This window comes from Thermobia domestica, chromosome 7, assembly GCF_964235325.1.
Source record: "Thermobia domestica chromosome 7, izTheDome1.hap1.1, whole genome shotgun sequence".
Taxonomy (NCBI): Eukaryota; Metazoa; Arthropoda; class Insecta; order Zygentoma; family Lepismatidae; genus Thermobia; species Thermobia domestica.
The window spans coordinates 20296600-20318000 of NC_137460.1; the positions used below are offsets into that span (position 1 = coordinate 20296600).

The 21401-nt window shown below is 36.4% G+C and overlaps 1 protein-coding gene and 1 long non-coding RNA gene across 2 annotated transcripts in view; both read left to right on the forward strand.

The window, feature by feature from the left end:
• The window catches only part of LOC145689883 (GTPase-activating Rap/Ran-GAP domain-like protein 3), a 641847-nt gene that overhangs the window by 150713 nt on the left and 469733 nt on the right, over positions 1-21401 (forward strand). The gene's annotated exons all lie outside the window — the stretch shown is intronic.
• Positions 2799-5115, forward strand: LOC145689884 (uncharacterized). The gene is made up of 2 exons (XR_014132118.1): positions 2799-3450; positions 3592-5115. It is a non-coding gene; the product is annotated as an uncharacterized LOC145689884 (long non-coding RNA).

The window sequence follows — 21401 nt, forward strand, 5'->3', positions numbered from 1 at the left end:
TCACGAATCATCTGTCGAAGTATGTGTACGATTTTCGATTCCAACTTGGCACCTCTGCCACTCGTACACGACGAGGAATTCGACAACATGCAACAGGACTTTTTGTCTTCTTTTCATGTCACAAATCACCTCTCAACGTATGTGCACACCTATTTGTTCCGTTCCAATTGTCAAGATTTGATTTTCGATTCCAAGTTGGCACCACTGTCACTCGTACACGACACAGAATTCGACAAAATACAAGAGGACTTTTTGTCTTCTTTTGATGTAATTAATCACCTCCCAAAGTATATGCACATCTTTGAAGTTCACCCTGTATGTACATTGTAACGTAGCACATGTTTGTATTTACAAACACTTATTATACGTATATATGCGTCTTTATTTATGTTGTATAAATTATATATTTTCCCAATGAAGGCTTATTTTAAAGAAAATGCATAAAATAGGCAACATTAGGCACTAAAGCAATTATTTAGGCAGTAAAGGTCGAAATAGGCAAAATAGGCAAAATAAAATTGGCTTAAATCGAAACTATAACCCCCCACATAAACTTTGAAACGTTATTTTTGATCATATCTTTAATATTAAAGAATAGGCATTTTGCCTAACATCCGGTCTCTAGTGATCATCTATCATTGTCATAAGAGACATTGAAGGCACTTTTAATGAATAATGTAAATCGTATGTATTAATTAATTCAATATAAAAATACGTTACTATTTTATAGTCTAAAAGCATTTCACGCTATTTTCTTGATGACATCCCTTACATAAATCACAGCAAGTATGGAGAAGAAACCAACTCACTCCGAGAAGGAACATAAAAAATTGCGCCGGATATTTTCATGATTCTATGTATGAACATCTGCTAAGAATATAAGAGAAAAAAAAAAGGTGATATAGTCACTTTATCATTGGAGTCATGGCCCGATTAAATAAATCATAAATATAAACGAAACTATGCACTTTTAAGCAGAAGGTACACTCTCATCACAAAGATTGAGCAGAGTAGTGTACCGCCGCCGTGTACCCTCGACTACAGCCCTGGGAGTGATAATGAAAATTATCTAAAATGACCGATATTAGTGTCGAATCTATAGCTTCCGGAGTCGCTGAGATGAACAGTGACACTTGAGATGCCATTTAAAATCCAAATTCAGCTCCGCAACTTGGGGGAAGAAGAGGAGGGGGAGGTACATGAAAATGATCAAATATGACCAATTTACTGAGAGAGCGCTTCGGTAATAGCAAAAAGTGACTAACCACGCCCGTAGCCAGCCCAAAAATTTAGAGGGGGGCGGTAGAAGTTAGGGGGGCCCGACCCAATCATGTTATACTTCATCACCATATTATAGTTCATTTGCAAGCCTACCGTGAAATTTTATGGGGGCCAGCCAAAGTTTAGGGGGGCCGGCCCCCCTTGCCCCCTCCGTGGATACGGGCCTGTGACTAATGGAACATATTACCTAATTTTCCTATTTTAACCCAGTAAAGGGAGTAATTTACAGTAGTTGGTGACCTGAACACGAAATGCGTACTATTTATAATGTGTGTAGTTGTACACAAAGGAAATTTTATACGTATATAATTTTCTTATAAGTTGATCGTAGGAGATTGGAGAGTGTTATATTTGTTAATTACACACGTATACATATGTAAATAAAATCTTCTCTGGCAATTACTACATATGGACATCACCCACTCGACGACAGTACAAACGTCAAAAGCATAAAGTCAAACACAATTACGGTACGTTTTGCCATGACAAAGCTATAGAGGGAAAGTTTAACTCATGAATTTGTTTGTCAGATAATATTTGCTCAATAAGATAGCTCAGAGCAAACAGTAATAATACACTAGAGGCTAAACTAATTTATATAAGTATTGTGGTATACACTTATGAAGATGAAACATTTGTTTAATTATTTTTAAACAAAATAAAACCTTTAAAAAAACTGAATTTCGCTAGTTTACTTTCTTGCTCCGGTACAGATATATAATCTTTTTCTGTTAACGCCTAATTTTACTTGTAGCTTCTTTCATTTTCGAAAGTACCGTTCCAAAGTGTCTTTCGTTGTATTCAGTGATGATGCGGGACTTTCTTCCCCGGGGTGGGCCACAAGTGGGCCATGCTACATGTGGGTGAACCAGAGGTAAAAGAGGAGGAACGTCGTCTCCCACTTCCAAATAAAATATGGCGTCCCCCACTTCCAAAAAAAATATGACGTCCCCCACTTTGTGAAAAAAAAATTACAAGGAGCAAAGTTAGGCACGGGGGACGGCGTGACGTTAAAACTTTCTCCTACTTTTTCGGTTCCACTTTTACTCCTGGGGCGAACTATCAAATATTCAATGCAGGGGCGGATCCAGAACCGACTTCTGGGGGGGGGCGGTGGGTTGTCATACTGCTAGTTTTGGGTGCAATGCTTTTGCGCACACTTTCTTCCAGCTTATCATTCCATGCAGATAAGAAGCAAAACAAATAATCATTTTAATGCTTTTGCGCACAAAATGGTATGCAACGTTGCCAATTCATTCTTTGATCTTAATATACAATATATTTTGTAGTTTGTTTGCAAAACAAGACAGGACTCATTTGATTAAATAAAATAAACTAATTTATTAAATTACCTAAGTAACTCCAACTACCTTACTTTCTTGGCTTCTTCGAACACACTAACTCACTTATCTAACATACCGCCAGCTGGCGGCAGCCAATCCCGTGACAGCTTCCAAAAGAGAACTACAAAAATGAACTTTTAATTAACGACTTTTACTTGGCAGTAGCTCGTTAATTAAAAGTTCGCTTTTGTAGTTCTCTTTGGGTAGCTGTCACGGGATTGGCTGGCGGTAACCAATCAGGAACCACTTGCTGTGTCTCTGGAACTTGTTAACTACCAGATATGAATATATATACTGGAGGATACTGAGAATAATTGTAATCTGTTGAATCTGAGACGACAGTATGGACTTCGAGATATCAACTACGAAGAAAGGCGCACCATGCATAATAATGGGAGCAGAGTTAATCTATAGACCTTTTGGTGAGGCACCTGCTCACTATTGCTCCATCTACTAATGATTGATTACTTACACCAAACCATTAATTTTGCAGGTATAGGCCTACCTTGAAAACATGCTCGGCTACAATTGAAGTTGGTGGTACTGAAAGCAGGGTATTACAGAAGGGAGTGGAGCATAACCATCAAGGGAGTATTGAAAATGTTAACAGGCATTTGTTGAGGGAAAACTGTAAACGTCGTGTTGCAGAATGCCTTGACGAACGGCCAAATAAAGTCATAAGAAAGAAGATTTCAAAAATGACAAGCTTGAACAACTTGATCATAAGGTTATGAAAACATGCAGAGAAGCAATGTATCGATCTCGGAGGTTTCTGTACATCAATGAAGCAGCGCAAATTCCTTCTTACATGCAATGAAAACATCAGGTATGTGTTCCTTTTTAGTTGTTGATTTTGATGTTTTTATATAGTTCTTTCTATATAGGCCTAGTGAAGAAAATGTTTCGCTTCTATGTGTTCTTTATTCTTATTAGGTATTATTATTCCTTTATTCTTTTTTCATTTCAGGTTCTGGTGTGATTTCCAGGTCATGGAATTGTTTGCTGACGGGACATTTGCATATTCTCCACGACATTTTGCCCAGCTATATACCATTCACGGCTATAAGAATGGATATTATGTTCCTCTATGCTTCGCGTTATTGCCAAAAAAGATAAACAGACTTACGAAGATATGTGGAAGATGGTTATCAGTTTAGACGCAAGAGTGACACTCAGACATACAGACTGTATTTACACAGACTTTGAAAATTCTGCCATAGAAGCTATCTGAGTGATGTTCCCAGACTGTGATATTCGTTGTTGCAGGTTCCACCTAGGTCAAGCATGGTGGCGAAAGGTACAAAGTGATAGCGATCTCCGTAGTGCCTATTTAGATCCAAAGTCACAGTTAGGTATGTACCATTATGATTTGTACCTTAGTTACTTTCCTTTCCGGTTTTATAGTTACTTTTTTAAGCTGTGGACTTTTGAAATAACTCTACTATCATGTTATTAGATTATGTCTTCTAAATATGAATTTGTGGCTACTACTCTAGGCAAGACTACTCTAGGAAATTTAAGTTGTGAACTATCCATAAAAAAGTCAACAATGTTGAACTCAATTTAATTTCTATGATTTTTAGGTTCTTGGGTAAAGACATTTTTGGACTCCCGTATTTATCTCCAGAGCAAGTACCAGATGCCTTTGCTGATCTGATTTAGGTGCCACCTGACACGAAAGGATTTAGAATTTCAGATTATGTGCTGAACAACTACATCGAAGATAATTGAAGGTATTATTCTGGTTTGATAAATGTAAAAGATATAATGAATTTTGCTGGCAAGAACAACCCTGTGGCTTACACCCGTCCCGATCTGGGAAAAACCACTTAACTTAGTATTAAAGAATGATAAATATCAAAATTAAAGAGGTAGAGGGTCTCCAGCCAAAGTAACTAAAAACTGTCTAGTATATAGGCTAGAAGCATTCTCGTTTGAGCAATTAAAGGCATGAATATAGAAATAGCGCACAGAAATAGTAAAGTATTATATGAAATGAGATCTGAAAATTAGTTTCTATTTTATAGCAGTTCTGGAAATCAAAATATTATTTCAAAATAAAAAATTAAAAGGTGATACGATATGGTATTCATGATTACCTTTACTTTTCAGGTACCTTCCAGTGATGTGGGCTTGTGAACCATCTCCAGCACCTAGGACAACAAATGGACCAGAATCTTTCCACCGTCACTACAACTGCCAGTTCTATTCTAGTGCACCTGATGTCCATACGGTAGTATCAGTGTTACTTGAAATACAGCATGAAACACGTTTGAAGATCGCTTCGGTACGGAAAGGTGATTCGAAACCACAAAGTAAAGAAGACATTCAAAGGAGGGAACAAATCATGAAATTATATAGGTACTTTCAAAACTCCACACACAGCGAAGTTTCGAGAATGAAATATCTTAAAGTTGTAGGACACAAATTTCAAGGACTAAAGTTGTAAAAAATGTACCATACAGCAGAATTGAATATAATAAACATTGAACAGCAGAATTGAATAATTCTTTCGTATCTTTCATATTTACCCTTATTCTCTAAAGTATTGAAACTGTGCGCAACTGCATGATTTGCTTAAGCATGATTATATTGAGATTTTGCAACGTCGCATTTAAAAACTGTGCGCAAAACCACGATTTTATACTTTTCGATCAGCTGTCAATCAACTACAGATTATCGTAGATCTTTGGGAGAAAACTGTGCGCAAACGAGGTGCACCCGCTAGTTTTAAGGGCTCCAAACTTTGGGATGGGTTTTATTTATATATATAAAATAAGAAAGTTTCATCTTCTGGTGGGGGGGGGGTTCGATCGCCCGCCTGGATCCGCCCTTGATTCAATGAAAGATTTAAAATATCTCGATCCATTGTATTTTAATGAAAATGAATACTGTAAATTTAAAAAATAAAAAATCAATATTTTAATTTTATCGAAATCTTTTATGTTTATATCATGCATGTAAATTTCGTAGTTTTGTTTTGTTCTATCCACTTGTTAAATTGTCCAGATAAACCGAAGAGAATAGCGTCATGTCTACATATGTAAATTATACTATTTGTCTCCACTGTATAAGTTCCGCGTCATGTAAAACTGTGTACGCAACAAATTGTAACAACTTCCTAGTTACTTTCTGTTGATAAACACATTTCCCTCAAACTGACATTTTTTTTTTTTTTTTTTTGCACACGTCAAGATTTTAGACTTGAAACACCACAGGTAGTACTTTTGGTGGAATTTTTGTGGAATCTTAATTAATAATTATACTAGCTACTAGAGACCTGCACGGGCCGGGCTTGGGCGGGCCAACTCTGTTATTTCTTTAGGCCGGGCCGGGCTTGGGCGGGCCGACACTGATTTCTCTTCAGGTCGGGCCGGGCTGGGACCAATTAATTGCAATAATTATTGACTTTCATTAAACGATAATTAGGATAAAGGAAAACGTTGAAGAAGTGTGCCCGTGAACTATGTTACAAAATGAAACTTTTAAAATTTATCAGTCCCGGGCCGGGTTTTGGCCAAGAATTTAAAACCGGGCCGGGCTCGGGCCGAAAATCTCCAAAACTTTTCGGGCCCGGGCTGGGCCGGGCCTAGGCACATTCGGGCTGGATTGGGCTCGGGCCGAAAAATTCGGCCCGTGCAGGTCTCTACTAGCTACATCCCAAACACTATTTTAATATTTTTGTACCAAATTCTATACGTCTAGATATTTGGTCACTTGAAAAATGTATGTTTTTAATTGAACATCAGAAAATGTAAATTACTATCAGCTTATTTGTTGACATTTCGAGGAAGAGTGAAATACAAATGAATTGAATATTCATCATCTCAATGTTGGAAAGTGTTAGTTAGACTTTTTCGGTGTTTGGGATGTAGTATAATTAAAATTCCACCAAAAGTACAACCTGTAGTGTTTCAAGTCTAAAATCTAGACGTGTGCAGAAAAATGTCAGTTTGAGGGAAATTTGTTTATAGGTTTAGCAAGATTTCATATTGTCGCGTTAGCATTTGTACATTCTGCACAATCTTTTATTTGTCATCTCATGCCTTCTTGAGTTTGCGTTTCGGTATCTTTTCTACTTTTTTGTAACATTTTTTAAAGAAAATTTGGTCCTACATGTACTATTGTTGATAATGTAAGGACTCAATAAAATTCAACGCTAATACTGCCGGGGAACGAGAAAGTGCGGATAACGAATGAAAACTTAAAATTTGGTACTTATTGGACGACAAATTCTTGTTTTGAGTGGAGAAGATTCTTTTCGGTGGAATTTAGTGGACATAAATTTTGAGTTCGGAACTCCAAAAGTCGTGTGCTGAATTAAATATGTATGAGACATGGAGATCTTAACGTATGATCCGAAGCACAAAAGTTCCCACCGAGAATCGAACATGGATTTTCCACGCTAAAATGCGTGTACGCCAACCATATAACCATGCGAGGGCTCTTTCCGTATGTATAAAATGTCTCCATTGTAAAAGTTGGGCGTCGTTCTACAACGAACTCAATAACGCCGTGTTGTTGTGTTTGTCTTTCTGTTCCTTTACCTTTTAGACAATTTTTGTTATTGTGTTTTTTGTTGTTTTAGAAAATCGTTTTAGCGCCTGCCAGCTGTGCTAACATCAACTGAAGGACAAACAAACAAACAAACAAGAAGAAAAAGCAACAACAACAACACACCCTTACAGCTCTTGTATAAGAGGTCAATTAACGCTCATTTCAATTGATTCTTCAACACGATCCAAGCACTGAGGCGTGGTGCACAGCTACCTCGTAAGTCACGTGATCCAACAATTACCATCATTGACGTCACATTGATGAGTCTTTACTGTCTTTTCGAGTGTCATCTAATGGGAGATAGCAAATGGGGGAAAGAAAATAGAGCTACATTTGACCTCTCGTTTAGTAATTTAGTACCCGAACAAGAAATTGAGGAAGGCAATTGCCTGTAGAACACACTAAGTCATCGAATATCCTCTTCTCTTTAGGTCGTCGAACCCCCCTTGGTTGTTTATGTTGAATTTATTTTAATGGGAGGAATGAAAATAAAATAATGGCCGAAGTGGTCTTGGTCAATAATATGTTGTCTTTTTATTATACCATTTAATTTTCAGTTAGCTTCAGCCAGTACCTGTTAACATAATTACAAAATGAAAATGAAATGAAATCTTGCAGTTTAACGTCCCACGCTTATGCCCTTTTAGGCTAAGGGAGTAGGATGATGAGTAAGGCAATTGAATGATGATGGAAGAATAAGTGGAATGACAGTGTAGAAGGAAACGGGAATATCCCGAGAAAGCCCACGAATATGATGTTGTCCACCAACATAAACTTACTTGATCGGGAATAGAACCAGCTTACAGTACTTCATGTTTGCTATTATAACATTTTTTTTTTTTTTTTTTAAAGGACAGGGTTCCCACTTGTTTGGCGAGCACGAATTCCCTGACTTTTTCAAGTCAAGATTTACAAACATCCAACTCTCTATATAGTATATGTTACGGGAGCAGGGTTGCTCAGTGGTAGAGCGTTCACCTCCGGTGCTTGGGGTCTCTGGTTCGATCCCAGCTCGCGCCGTGTGGACTTTGTGGTGGACAAACACCGCGCTTGTGAGTTTTTTTCGGGGTTCTCCCGTTTCCTCCCACTTTCTTCATTCCATCATTTCATTCATTTCTCATAATCACCGTCTCCTTTAGCCTAACCGGCATAATCGTGGGACGTAAAACTTAAAGATTTAATTTCATTTTTTCATAGTATGTTAAAAAAACTACTTTTCCGACCAAAGGGCCTTTATGAAATTTTCCTTAGTTCCCTCATGGCTAAGCGGTTAGAGTAGGATACGCGTCTTTGGCATGGGAGACCTAGGTTCGATTCCCACGTTCGGACTATAGGTCCACGTCTCATACAGCTTAGTTGCTGAAAGGGAAGCTAGACTAGAAGTCAAATCAAATTCATAAAATTCCCTGACTTTTCGAGGACTTTTTACGAGTAACTAAATTTCCTGATTTTTCCGGGCATTCCAGGTTTTCCAATTCTGTGGGAACCCTGAAGGAAAATTTATCTGTTCAAAACGTTACTCTTCTTACCAACATTTTGTACTCCTTGTTTTAAACGTATTTTTTCTAAACAAGAAATTCGTCTCCAAATACCAATTTGACTTTTCTTGCAATCAAACTATATACAAAGCACACAGGAAATTTTATTTTAAATATTCAGATACCAAATAGCTATTATCTTCTGATAAAGGTAAAGGACCTATAGAACCTATCTGACCTAGATCAAACTTGGCATTGGAGATGGACCTTGACTTCCTTAGAAAGCATGTGAAATATTTTCTAATGCAGACGTTTACTTACGGAGTTATTAACCATCAAAGGAAAATACGTAGGACAAATTGTTAAGTATTAGGTTGGTATGGTTGAAATGTTTGATTGTACATCTAGTGGGAAACTCGTACCCTCTGTAATACAACCAATGGATAGACCAATAGGGACGTACGCAGGAATTTATTTCGGGAGGGGTCTAAAGCGTTTCGGGGGGTTCCAAATACAATTTGAGGCTAAATTATATGAACATTTCTAAAATTGCCCCTAAAAGTAGACTGCATTTACAAAAAAGTCGGGATTTCGGCGGGGGTCCGGACTCCCAGGACCCACCCTCTGCGTACGCCCCTGGACCAAACTCACGTATATGACGTCACGAACTAGGCACACGCTCAATAAACAGACTGGGGTGCCCATTCAGTCAGGTAGCGGCGTGCTATACGGTAGCTTCGTGTGAAATTGCATCATGAAGAACACAAATTGCAGATAACTTTTTCTTTATGGATTCCAACTAGGATACTTTGCACATCTGGATCCGAAAGACATCAACACTTGGGTCAAAAGTGGTGAATAAAAACTTCATAGCGTTGGATTGTGAAGTTTCTCCTACACACCCCTGCTCTTCCTTCTTATCCATTTCATGCTTAAAACACAAAACACAAACATGTGTAGAGGTACAGAGAAAGAGGCTTACTCAACTTCGCCCAGCATTTAACATCCGCGCTATAAGTGCATGCCATCTATTGCTATTGCTACTAGAATAACCGAGATTTACTTGTAAAACCTGTCAAGATTACACGCAGTGTTGTCAAATGTAGATATTTATTTTCTCAATTGTTTTGGAACAACTTTTTATATTTTAATATTCTGTAGGTGGAGCCAATAGTGCACAGGGAGTTGTAACCCTTCACCTCTTTGTGATAAAAATACTGTATATAAATATCGTACAAAGTTTCTATAAGATTATATCTAAATTTATGAACACACTAAAATAAATGTATTAAATGTAGGATATAAGTAGTATAATCTTCTTCGGCAAACTCTCAACTGAACTCAATGATCAGTACACTAAGACACTGATGATTTCTTAGTTTCAACGTCCTCTTTTATAGCCGCCCTTTGGAGGGAGAATCTATGGAGGGGTTGTCGTATTTCTTCGTGATTCTCCGTGTCCTCTACGTCTCTTTCTGAAAGTGTAACTTTCTTCTGTCGTCTGCTACCCTAAGAGCAGAAAATGTGCCATTTAGGTATCCCAGCTACTTTTTAGGTACCCGACACTTGGCACATATGATATTCATGCGCTAAGTATGTATTTCAGCTACCTACAGTTTTAGGTACGTGTTACACCTAATTGATAATTGCAACTATGTACTACAAATATAGGATTTATATACCTGGCTCAGTTTCGCACTCTAACAGTCGTTTGTTTTAATGTCGTCACTTGGGACATATATCTGTCATGTTCTAGGTACGTCCTTTAGGTGCATACTGTTTCAGATACTCTTAACACTACCAGATGTGCTAGGCATGCGCCATTTAGGTGTTCTAAATTCATCTCCCAAATTTGATGCATTTGATGCTTCTTCTTCTAAGCGATTGTGTACTAGAAGCAACAAACGCATCAACTTTATTAGATGGCAACTGTCGCCGATCATTTAAAAGTGAATATGGAAGAACCATGCAATAAATAAATAGACACTAGTCATTTGGTAATAAAATTACATGGCGAGCAGATTTTATCTGATCTCAAACGGTTATCCTCGAATATAAGCGGTTAAAGGAGCACTCTGATTAGCCAAATTCAAAAGACCTCAACAATTTGTCTCTCTACAAGCGAGGTTCTCTCCATTACCTCAGTGGCCAAGTCGGGAGAGCACGCGGCTAGTAATCCAAAGGTTGGAGGTTCGCGCCCACCCTGGGGTACATTTTTTTACTTCTTTAAAATGTTGTTTAGACACCTTAATGTAAACACATTACGCATATAGGCGATTTAACATATTTTGGGGAAGTAATTTTGTGGTTCATTGACGCTTACGGCATGAAGAACTCACCTGAAACATATTAGGAATGTTCCCCAGGTAGGTCTATATGTCAGGCATGTGCTTAGGGGCGGGCATAGACTGTGACTATCACTTGCTATCCATGGGATTTCTCTCTCAGAGGTACATAAGGCACATACAGGACACATTCCCATGTACCTGAGGGAACATGATAGGCATATCATGCCTGCTATGTAATTGTGCTGTTAGGGTACTATTTGTTTGCAAATCGTGAAAGCACGTGTCTATAGTGAAACATGTGGCTTATAGTACTTGTGGATGTACGAATCCTTGCAATATACAGTGATGCTTCCAAAGGTGGCCCAGTGGGATTCCCTCCTGAAACACATAATTCCCGCAGAAACCTTAGGTGGCTCCATTCATGCCCTTTGTGGTTACCAGTGAATTTGCATCACTATATTTCAACCTATCCCCGTGTATTCAATCTATTTCTAGAGGGAAATTTCCGAAATCACCATTATATAGATGCCTTTAAAAAAATCTAGTAAGGAAGCTATTATAGGAATTTTTTTAAGTCGAGAAAATAACGCTGTATATCTTTTTGTCTCGCACGGATATTACGTTAACGGACAATGCCACGCCTCTGACGTCTGGTAAGCTTTGATGTCACGAGAAACAGAAAAAAGAATCAGTCACGCAACACTAAAAATAGTATTGGCTTTATTTTAATTTAATGTCTTTTACCCTAGTTTCCAGATAACTGTATTACGTATTGGACGACAATAAACCAAATTAAGTCGACGAATGAGAGATGGCCTATGGAATCTGTTAACGTGAAATTTCAATTTTTGTTATTTAAATACAAACTTTAAAATTAAAACGAATCAGACCTATTTCCGCCTATTTATAAATTACCAAATTAAGCAAATTTGGTTGGAAATATGTACACAAGTGGACTCCGACCATTAAATATTCAAGATTAAGGCTATTGCTAGTTCTGGTAACTTCCTTATAAAGTGATTTGAAGGGCAACAAACTAAGTTAAATTCCATGGATGTAAACTGTGAATAGTGGTACATAATAAAATTTGGATTATTGATCATCACTATACTTATTGCTAGTTTTTCTCACCTGGTGAGCAATAATGTTTGTTTTTTATTTATTTATATAAAGAAGAAAATGAATATATTGGATGTATCCAATATATTAAAATATACATAAAAATACATAAACATATTAAATTATAAAATAGCAATATACAAAATATTAATGAAAATAAAATAAAAGAATAAGAAAAATATCTGCTACAGAAATTAACAAGTAAATTTTCTACTTATAAGTGCTATTACTTCTCTAAAGGAAATCGGGCTTCCTAGATTCCCATTATTAGTAGAGTTTAACGTACCCGGTATTCAGAGATGACAGGACTTCGGACTTCCAGAAGTCATGTCTATCTCCCAGTGTCGGGTAACTTAATTCAATGCACTTATTTCTATATTGCGAATTTTTTTTGTATTTTTTATGCAAAGAATAAAAAAGATAGAAAATGGCTCACATAAGCAAATGCTTGTGTGTGAGTCTGAAATATTTGGATAAGATTCAAATTTACAATGGATACAATCAGGAACGCCCACAGGAATTTTTTTCCAAAGGGCGCAAAAACCCGACACACAAGCACAATTGGAAATACACACACTTCGATGGGCGCGTGCACATAACACATCGTATCATCATCACAGACATTCTGCCATTATTGGCAAGTTACTTGCCGCAGCTGAGAAACTTTCATGCTCCACGGTCTTCCGCTAACCTTTTCGTCTTCACTACTATTTCTCTGTTTTGATATCGTCCATCAATTGTAGTCTCCTTCGCCCTCTCCCTCTCTTTCCTGTTACTATACCCTCTAGCACATCCCTCGTGATGCAGTTCCTTCTTAGCCAATATCCCAACCAGTTTCTCTGTGTTTTTTCCCAATAATATCTAAATGTGTTCTTTTCTCCCCATCATTTCTAACACACTTTCATTCGTTTTCCGCTCAATCCAGCTAATTCTCTCCACTCTTCTCCACACTTACATTTTTCATCATTTTGGAGTAATATCCATGTTTCTGTTCCATACACCAAAATACTCCACACGATTCATTTCATGGGTATTTTTCTCAACTCTTTATTCAAAGTCCCACAAAATAGTATTTTCTTCCTGCTAAAGGCTTCTTTCACCATTTCTATCCTTGGTTTTATTTCACGTTCACACTTCATATCATTACTAACAATGCTATCCTGGTATCGAAAACTAGTCACTTGTTCTAATTTCTCTCCTCCTGTTTCTATATTTCACAACGGCCACTTCGTTCCAATCACCAGTGCTTTCGTCTTTCTAACATTTATTTTCATCCCATTTTCTTCACAGCCCTTTCTTAAGTCTTCTAACATCTTATTAATTTTTCTTTTCAGATTTCATAACAAGCGCCATATCGTCTGCAACGCGTATACACCTAATCACTTTATCTCCTACTGAAATGCTGTCTTCATTATGTAGGCTCCTTTTCACTATCTCTTGTAGACAGATAATTAATAATGTTAGCAAATGTCAGCATTCCTGTCGGATTCCCCTTCCAATTGCACTCTCCTCTGTCATTTCCTCCGCTATTCTAACACTTACATGTCGGACGTCATCAACATAGGCTTTTTTTCTTTTTTTTTTAACTCTGAGGAAGTTTCGAAGTTTAACCAGGACATTGAGCTAACGGAAGAATCTACGTACAAAGGTAGTATCAAGGATCTTATAAAATAGAGGATCTGCCCTTATGTATCTTCATCCTATTAAATAATGAAGCCAAAAAACAACCGAGCATCGGCACGTCTGATTGGCTACTCTCGTTTTCGCCATCGTCTGATTGGCTACTCTCGTTTCCGCCATCGTCTGATTGGCTACTTTCTTTTCCGCCATGTTTGTTGGCTCAAAACATTGCGATCCTATTGGGTGGAGTGGGCAGAGTAGGGGTGGCAAAACTGTGACGTATGGCTTCAAGATTTTGTTGTAAGGGCAGATCCTCTATTTTATAAGATCCTTGGGCAGTATGAAGTTAAAAAAAAAGAAAAAGAAAGAAGAAGAAGAAGAAGAAGAAGCATTACCAAGCGAATAGGGAGAATTGTGTCAAAATGGTCGCAACTTTGTACACCTTCTCGTTTTAGTTAAATTATTTTATTGCCAAAATCTTGAGGTATTACTTTCTGAATTTTCATAACCTGCAACCTGCTTTGTTGAGTGTCTGACTGGCGACTGAAGTGTGGAACAACCATTCGACTGCATATCCCATATTCAAATTTATGGAGAACAACTGCGCTGGAAGAAATAATTAGAGAGGTTATTTATTAGCCAGTGTTCAATTGCTAGCTTCATACAAAATAACATTCAGGAGGAGTCATTTTGGACAACAAATTCATGGCAGGCCAAAGCAAAAAAAAAAAAAAAAAAAAAGAAGAGGTATTACTTATGTTAAGCAGCTCTAAGTAATATTGTTATTAATAAACGAACACAGTCGCTAAATCGAAAACAATTCTCTATTTTCTTTGATTTTTGATGGGCGATATTCTGTCGTGAATATTTTTACTTTTAATTTTATGCCATGCAATGGTGAAGGACCCCGCAGGCATCCCTTTCCCTATGCCCTGCACAGGCTAAGGTCGCGTATGATGTACGATACCGCACCGTTGCATCCATGGAATACTTTATATACTACATTTCATTATTTTTTTTAAAATCCTAATGAAAGAAAACGTAAAAAAAAAGTAGTAGTAAACGAAGAAAAGAGCAATGTAGAGGAGTCGCTAAAATTAATTCTCTTTGAACGAGGGCGATTACGAAACATCACCTACTAATTGAAATCCAGATTATTCTCCAATAAAGTAAATTCCAATAAACTTTCTTGTTATTGTTCGTCCCTCAATGCATACTCATCTCATTGTTAATTATCCCATATCGGACTCCCGAAGAAAACTCATCGAAACAACTTATTGACCGTGCCAATAGCGACTACTCTCAGTCATGACTCCGTTTTCTTTCATTCAGAAATAGAAAAGAAAGAGAAGAAAGTAGAAGGGTAAAAGAAGGAGGTAGAAAAAGAAGAAAGAAAAAGAAATAGGGTATTGTAATAAGAAACAGATTACTGGATAATTCCGGAAATATAGTAAGAATTCGAGAAAGTCCTTGAAAGATGAATCATTCTAAATGTTATTAACGACTAATCAGTTTTGGAATGCTTCGGAATAGACACATGTTCCCTCATACCACCCAGACCTAGCTCCAGGCACCACGATCGTGGGGTTGCCCAGACCTAGACCTGGAAATGAGAAAAGTGAAATCATTCTTTGTACTGTTATTCTAACCGGTGATTGATAACCATCCAGCATCTGAACTCTGTTTTCTAGGATCAACCACACATATGAATTAGCCAAGAAAGAAAAAAAAATCAAACTTATAAACTCAATATAAATTTATGTATCGTATCAATAAGAGTCTCAACTTTCTGGAAGAAAGATGTCGTATTTAGGCTTATCCTGCTATTTCCGTTTCACTCCTAGAGCCGATTTAAACCATTAGTAGCGGTCCTTCATGACCTAGGTTATTTACCTTAACACATATATTAAAACATGACACATATATTACAGATGTTAATATGACAAATGATATCACTAAAATTACTTATATTAAATCTATCATGCATTCACACGCTCACTCACTCAGGACAGTGTATATATGTTTAAAGGAAACCAACTAACTACAAAGGTACAAATAGTTTATTACATTCATAGTGAAAAAAAAGAAAAATAATTACAAAGAAAATCTTAAAAGCACAAGTTCTTGGTTATATATTAATAAAATACATAGAGTTATATTTTAGTAAATTTTTATATATTCAATCATCTTGACAAATGGAAAAAGAAAAAATAATTACATGTATTATATCTTAGGCATGCTAAAACAAAATTATGATTTGCGACATACGCAAAGAGACACTTATTTCACTTAAAAAAAATATATGGACAAAGAGGAAAGAAAAGAAAAAAAACTTTTAGATGTATTAGGACTTATGAGTCTCTACCTCACATTGAGAAATAAAATATTAATAATTCTGAGCGTTCAAATCACAAATCACGCACTACTCGTAGTGTCCAAAACATTTCGCTCCATATAACTTAGTTTGTGTTTATATATATATCTATATATATATAACTATTGGTTTATAAGAACCATTCATCGACTATATTTAGTTTGTAACTCTTAGCAGTTTATATCTGCACTCGCACACTGCGACGTTTATACCCATCTAGGGATTTCGAAAAAATCACTTTCGCCAGAGGATGTTTCTCCTCTTAGACAGTCCATTTCCAAACTTATTAATTGAATAATTTCAAGTTATTTGTTCAACACTGGGACACGTCATGAGACCTTTCCTTAGGATCACTTTCGTATATATGTATACATGGTTCGGATTTAAAACGATCTTCCACAGGAGTACGGAGTATGATGGTTTAAATTGAGGATAAAAAAAAACTGGTCAAGTCACAGGATACATATGCAGGTGAGAAGGATTCAAGGTGCACTTTCCACAATGGTTTTAGGTTGGTAGTTCAGGGATAATATTCATCATGATGTGGGTTACGTTTAGACCTGCCGTTACTTTTTAATACATGCCATTAAATAATTACATAGGTTATCGTTTACATTTATTCAGAATAAAAGGAAAATTACGTGAGTGCACGGCGGTATTCTTGACAAAATCTACATTCTTATATTCGTCGATAAACTTACTGGTAAACTATAGCAACCAATACACGTTTGGGGGGACAGACACGAGCGCTCTTACATATATTCATATAATACATTTAATATCATACTTTTACTGTAAAATCATATTCACATACTAAATACATATACATTTCGACGTATTCATTTCTATATATATATATATTTATTATAAATGCGCACACATTTAAATTAATCACCCCAACAATAATTTTTGAAAAGGTTGCAAACATTGTCCAAGAAAACAAATGATTTCCGACATTACATATGAAAAAAAATGATTTTACCTGATACCGCGCGTCTATAAATTTTAACTTTCATATATTCAATTAGTGCTTAAATAATTTTAAAAAAAACTGTGAGGCAGGCACGTAACACAGAACATTCCTAAAGATATAACTAGATAAACCAAAATACAATTTCTGGGCCCGGATCAACTACAAGGTAAACGAAAACCAAAACAGAAAGGAAAGTGACCAACGGATTAAAAAAAACTTAAGGGGACGACGGTGAAAGAACGTAATTGAAGTGTCGTCAAATATGAAGTCGTTATTCATTTTGGCAATAGGTCAAAATGTGATGGAGGACCCAATCACTATCTACTCTATCCATGAATCGTGTCTTGCAACGTCTCAGCTGGTAATTTCAGATCAGAGTTGTACGTTAAATAAATCGTAAGCAACAAGTTCAAAATCTGGGGGGGGGGAAGGTTGAAAATTAAAAAAAAATCTCGAAGTAAGAAGGAAGAGACAAGGGAGAGAAAGCGGCGCCAACGAAAGGAGAAAGATTAAAGTACTACTCACTACACAGAAGAGTGATCGAATTTAAATATATAACAACTCATAGCCAAAAATATTCACATATGCCGAAAGAGGGTAGTTTACTTAAATACGTAAACTAGGAGGGAGGCCCTGCTGCCAAGGATGCAAGTTCTGTGTCCATCAGATCCCAATCCCACAAGAATTTGCTTGTAAGATTGAAATCCGATCCCCGTATCCGGCCCAGACCAGCAGGATAAAGGGAGAGGGAGAAGGGACCAGGTAACTGCGTCCCCAATTTTGAAATCTCTAAGTAAGGAAAAAAAACATTCGACCCCTCATAAGAACTAAGAAGGTTCTAGGACAGTAATGAAACGAGTAATAGCTAAGATATCCCTAATTAGTGATTTGCCAAAATAAAAAAAAATTAAATAAACTGAATTTTGGATCGGTGATTTCTATTGCCAAACCTCACCGATAGCTCCCCTTCGCAGAATGCGCTAAATTCTGAGGCATAGATTAATTTCCATCACTATCTAGTTTGGAAACTAAGAAAAGAAAACGAAAATATTCAAGGGGGAGAGGTCGATGCCCGGGTACGGGATAATAAATTTTAATAACTAATTGTTTTGATTCTGTAACCCTGTCAGAGCTGTCACCTCCATGAACATTGTAAGCTAGCCCGAGTAGGTGACGTGAAGAAAAAAAAAATCTCACGGAGCAGGATATTCTATTTTTAAAACCGACCAGAAAATATAATTCACTACAGCCCTGTTGTATAACTACTACTGTCTTTTCATAATTTATTATTCAATATGTCTAGTCAGCGATTATATGATGCTACCCATTCTATCAGATGGTATTACTATGGTTGATTATTACTATAACACATTAAACTACAAAGTATTACCATAGTCCGACTATATATCGCCCTCCGGTCCGCGTGATATTATGGTGCAGGGGTCAGAACCTGAGATGTTTGTAGCTACACGTATCTATTCAATATATATATATACATCAACACGTGACGAAGTATTCACTGGGCTACTATATATTTAACTATATGGGTGTCCTATCTTCTATATTCATTTACTACAATATTCATATACTTTCATATTCATATTCATATTAATATTCATATAATATTCATATCATCATTCCTTTCATTTACTACAACGCTATATTTTACAAACACCCTGTCTCCTCTATCTACGCCCAGCCTATATACACATTTCATCATAACACTTTAAAATCTATAATCACTACAAACATTTCCCATTCCGATCACCGCACGACAACCTCACTCGAACTCAAGACTCTTTCACCACACACACAATACTATGTAATACCTGGTAGCTTTATTAAGAACGAAAAAAAAATCCTACGTATGTTCACTGAAAATAGAATTATCTGCGATAATATTTAATGTTTATGAAATTCTGCAGCAACAATGAAATTCTGCAGCCACGAAGAAAGAAATGAACATTTAATATAATTTCAAAGCGAAGAACTAGCATCATATCGCCCGACTTCTGTTAAAAAATTACGTATTGTTTATTTACTTAAATATTTCGATTTCTAGACTAAGCAGAATGTTGTAATTTTCAGGATATATTAATTTTGGGTCACTTGACCTAACTGTACATTCATATGGGCTGTGAATTATACCTTCTAGGTTTTATTTCGAAAAGAAAGGTCAATTTCATGGAAACTAAATCACTAAGAACATCGACATACGAATGGCGGTTAGTACTAACTTTTGACACTAGGGGCTAGCGACGATATAATCAACCCTTGAACAACTGAATGTGACCTTGTACACGGAATTATTGTACTATATTACGTTCACTTTTAAATATTGTGTATGAGTTCCCTTAATGACGGAATAATAAAAAAAATTATCGCATAGCAAATACTACACTGTCCATATTTAATTATCTCACACACTCTTTCATCACTTAACTACCACTACCACTGATACTACATTACAAATATACACATACTACTTAAACTACAAGACACATCATGCCAATACACACCAATCATCACTATCATTAATACATGTTATACTAATAAATATACACAAACAACATTCAGATTTTACCATTTTAAATCGGCTCGAAAGGAAAGGGAAAGAAAGGAACAGGGCCAACTGGCCCTTGTATTTACTAAATCACATTCTTAAAATCAACCTGTTCAATCAATGCCCCGAGGGGACATATCGAAGTGTTGACTAACAATAGGACCCCTGCCCTGAAGGGGCAGGAACCCGGAACAAACTACATGTTCAACTCATCCCGCTGGAAGCCGTACTCCCAATTTGGGAGTCAGATAGGAGCCCTTACTGTAAATTTACACGTGCATTATGATTACTATCCTAACTATAAAGAAAATAAATACTGCCATATATGTCAAAAAAAATCACTCGCTACCTACATACACAAATCTATATATGGACAGGTCTTATAACCCTCAATTAGCAGGAAAATTGGAAGGTGAAAATATCAGGGGAAACACTGATCTTCAGAACCGGTTTTAGGAAAAGAAAAAAAAAACGGAAATCACACTACTTCTGAATCCTGTCCATAGCGATCGGTAGATGAAATCATGGCGTCACTATATTGCACTTACTATTTCAGCTTTTTATTCCAGTTTTTTACTATGAAATTTAATAGTTTTTGGCTCCTTGAGACTTCCAACGATTTTACACGTTAATAAAATCCAAATGTTACCTTTATTTGCAGCTTTTCTAGCTCCTTTTTGACTTTCTGAGCTGGGAAGATCTTAGTCCGGCGTCTTCAGTGAAATTCTTGCAGGGAATGGGAATAATCGCGCCCTAATATCATAGCGTGGGTTTATCCTCCAATCAAAACAAAGCATTTTAGCGGTGGGGCTTTGAAACGAATAAAATTTGGTAAAATCTGGATTAAACTAGATTTTAGAAGAACCTAGGTATCTAAAAGAGAGGTGAGGGGTGGTCCTGAAAATTCTGTCGAATTTTAGATTGGTTATTTGATCTGAAAAGTTCCGTCCAATAGTGGCCTTATGTTTTCAGATAGCACTGACACCGTAAGAATTGTAATAATCCATTTACACATCCATATACAAGACTTATAACTAATTTAAAATATAAATAAAGGTATTGACTCCCAAAACTATAATTCCTAATAAATTTTTTACAGTTTTCCATGTTAATTTGAAATAGAATAACGAACAAAATTACGAATTATATGAACAGCCAGAAATTTTTTGTTAAACGTCAAGTACAGTCGGTGCAAAAAATTTCGGGCACCCTCCTATTAAAACATCATCACATTAGACTGTAATGGCATATTACACTAAATAGAACTGTAAAACAGAAAAAAATACATTTACGGAGTTGTAAACGAGTCTTCATAGTGATCCCAGGAACTTTTCTCATGTAGTTCTTGTACAGTCAACGACAAAAGTTTTTTTTTCGTTTGGTAAAATTTATTTTAGGAATGACGTTGCAATTGCAACGTGCACAGTTTCACCGAGTTTCAAGGCTTGGGACGTACGGAAAATTACATTGGTTTTAATTTACTGAAAACTACTCAAATTATCTTTCCATTCTGAAGTTATTTACGAAACTAATTTCATTCAACGGAAAAGAAACTTCTGTCGCTGACTGTACATTAAAAAAACACAACAAAACAAAAAAAATGTTCCATCGCTCAACTGTCTCCTGCATTGCGGAAAGTTACTTGTAATGTTTCTAATATATATATATATATATATATATATATATATATTTTACATTTGTTGCACTATTTTCAAAGTAAATAATACTAATAATAAAAACATGCGTAGCGTAACGAAATGCCTTGAGACATTTGGGGAATTTAGTGCAGAAGATTTTTTTTTAAA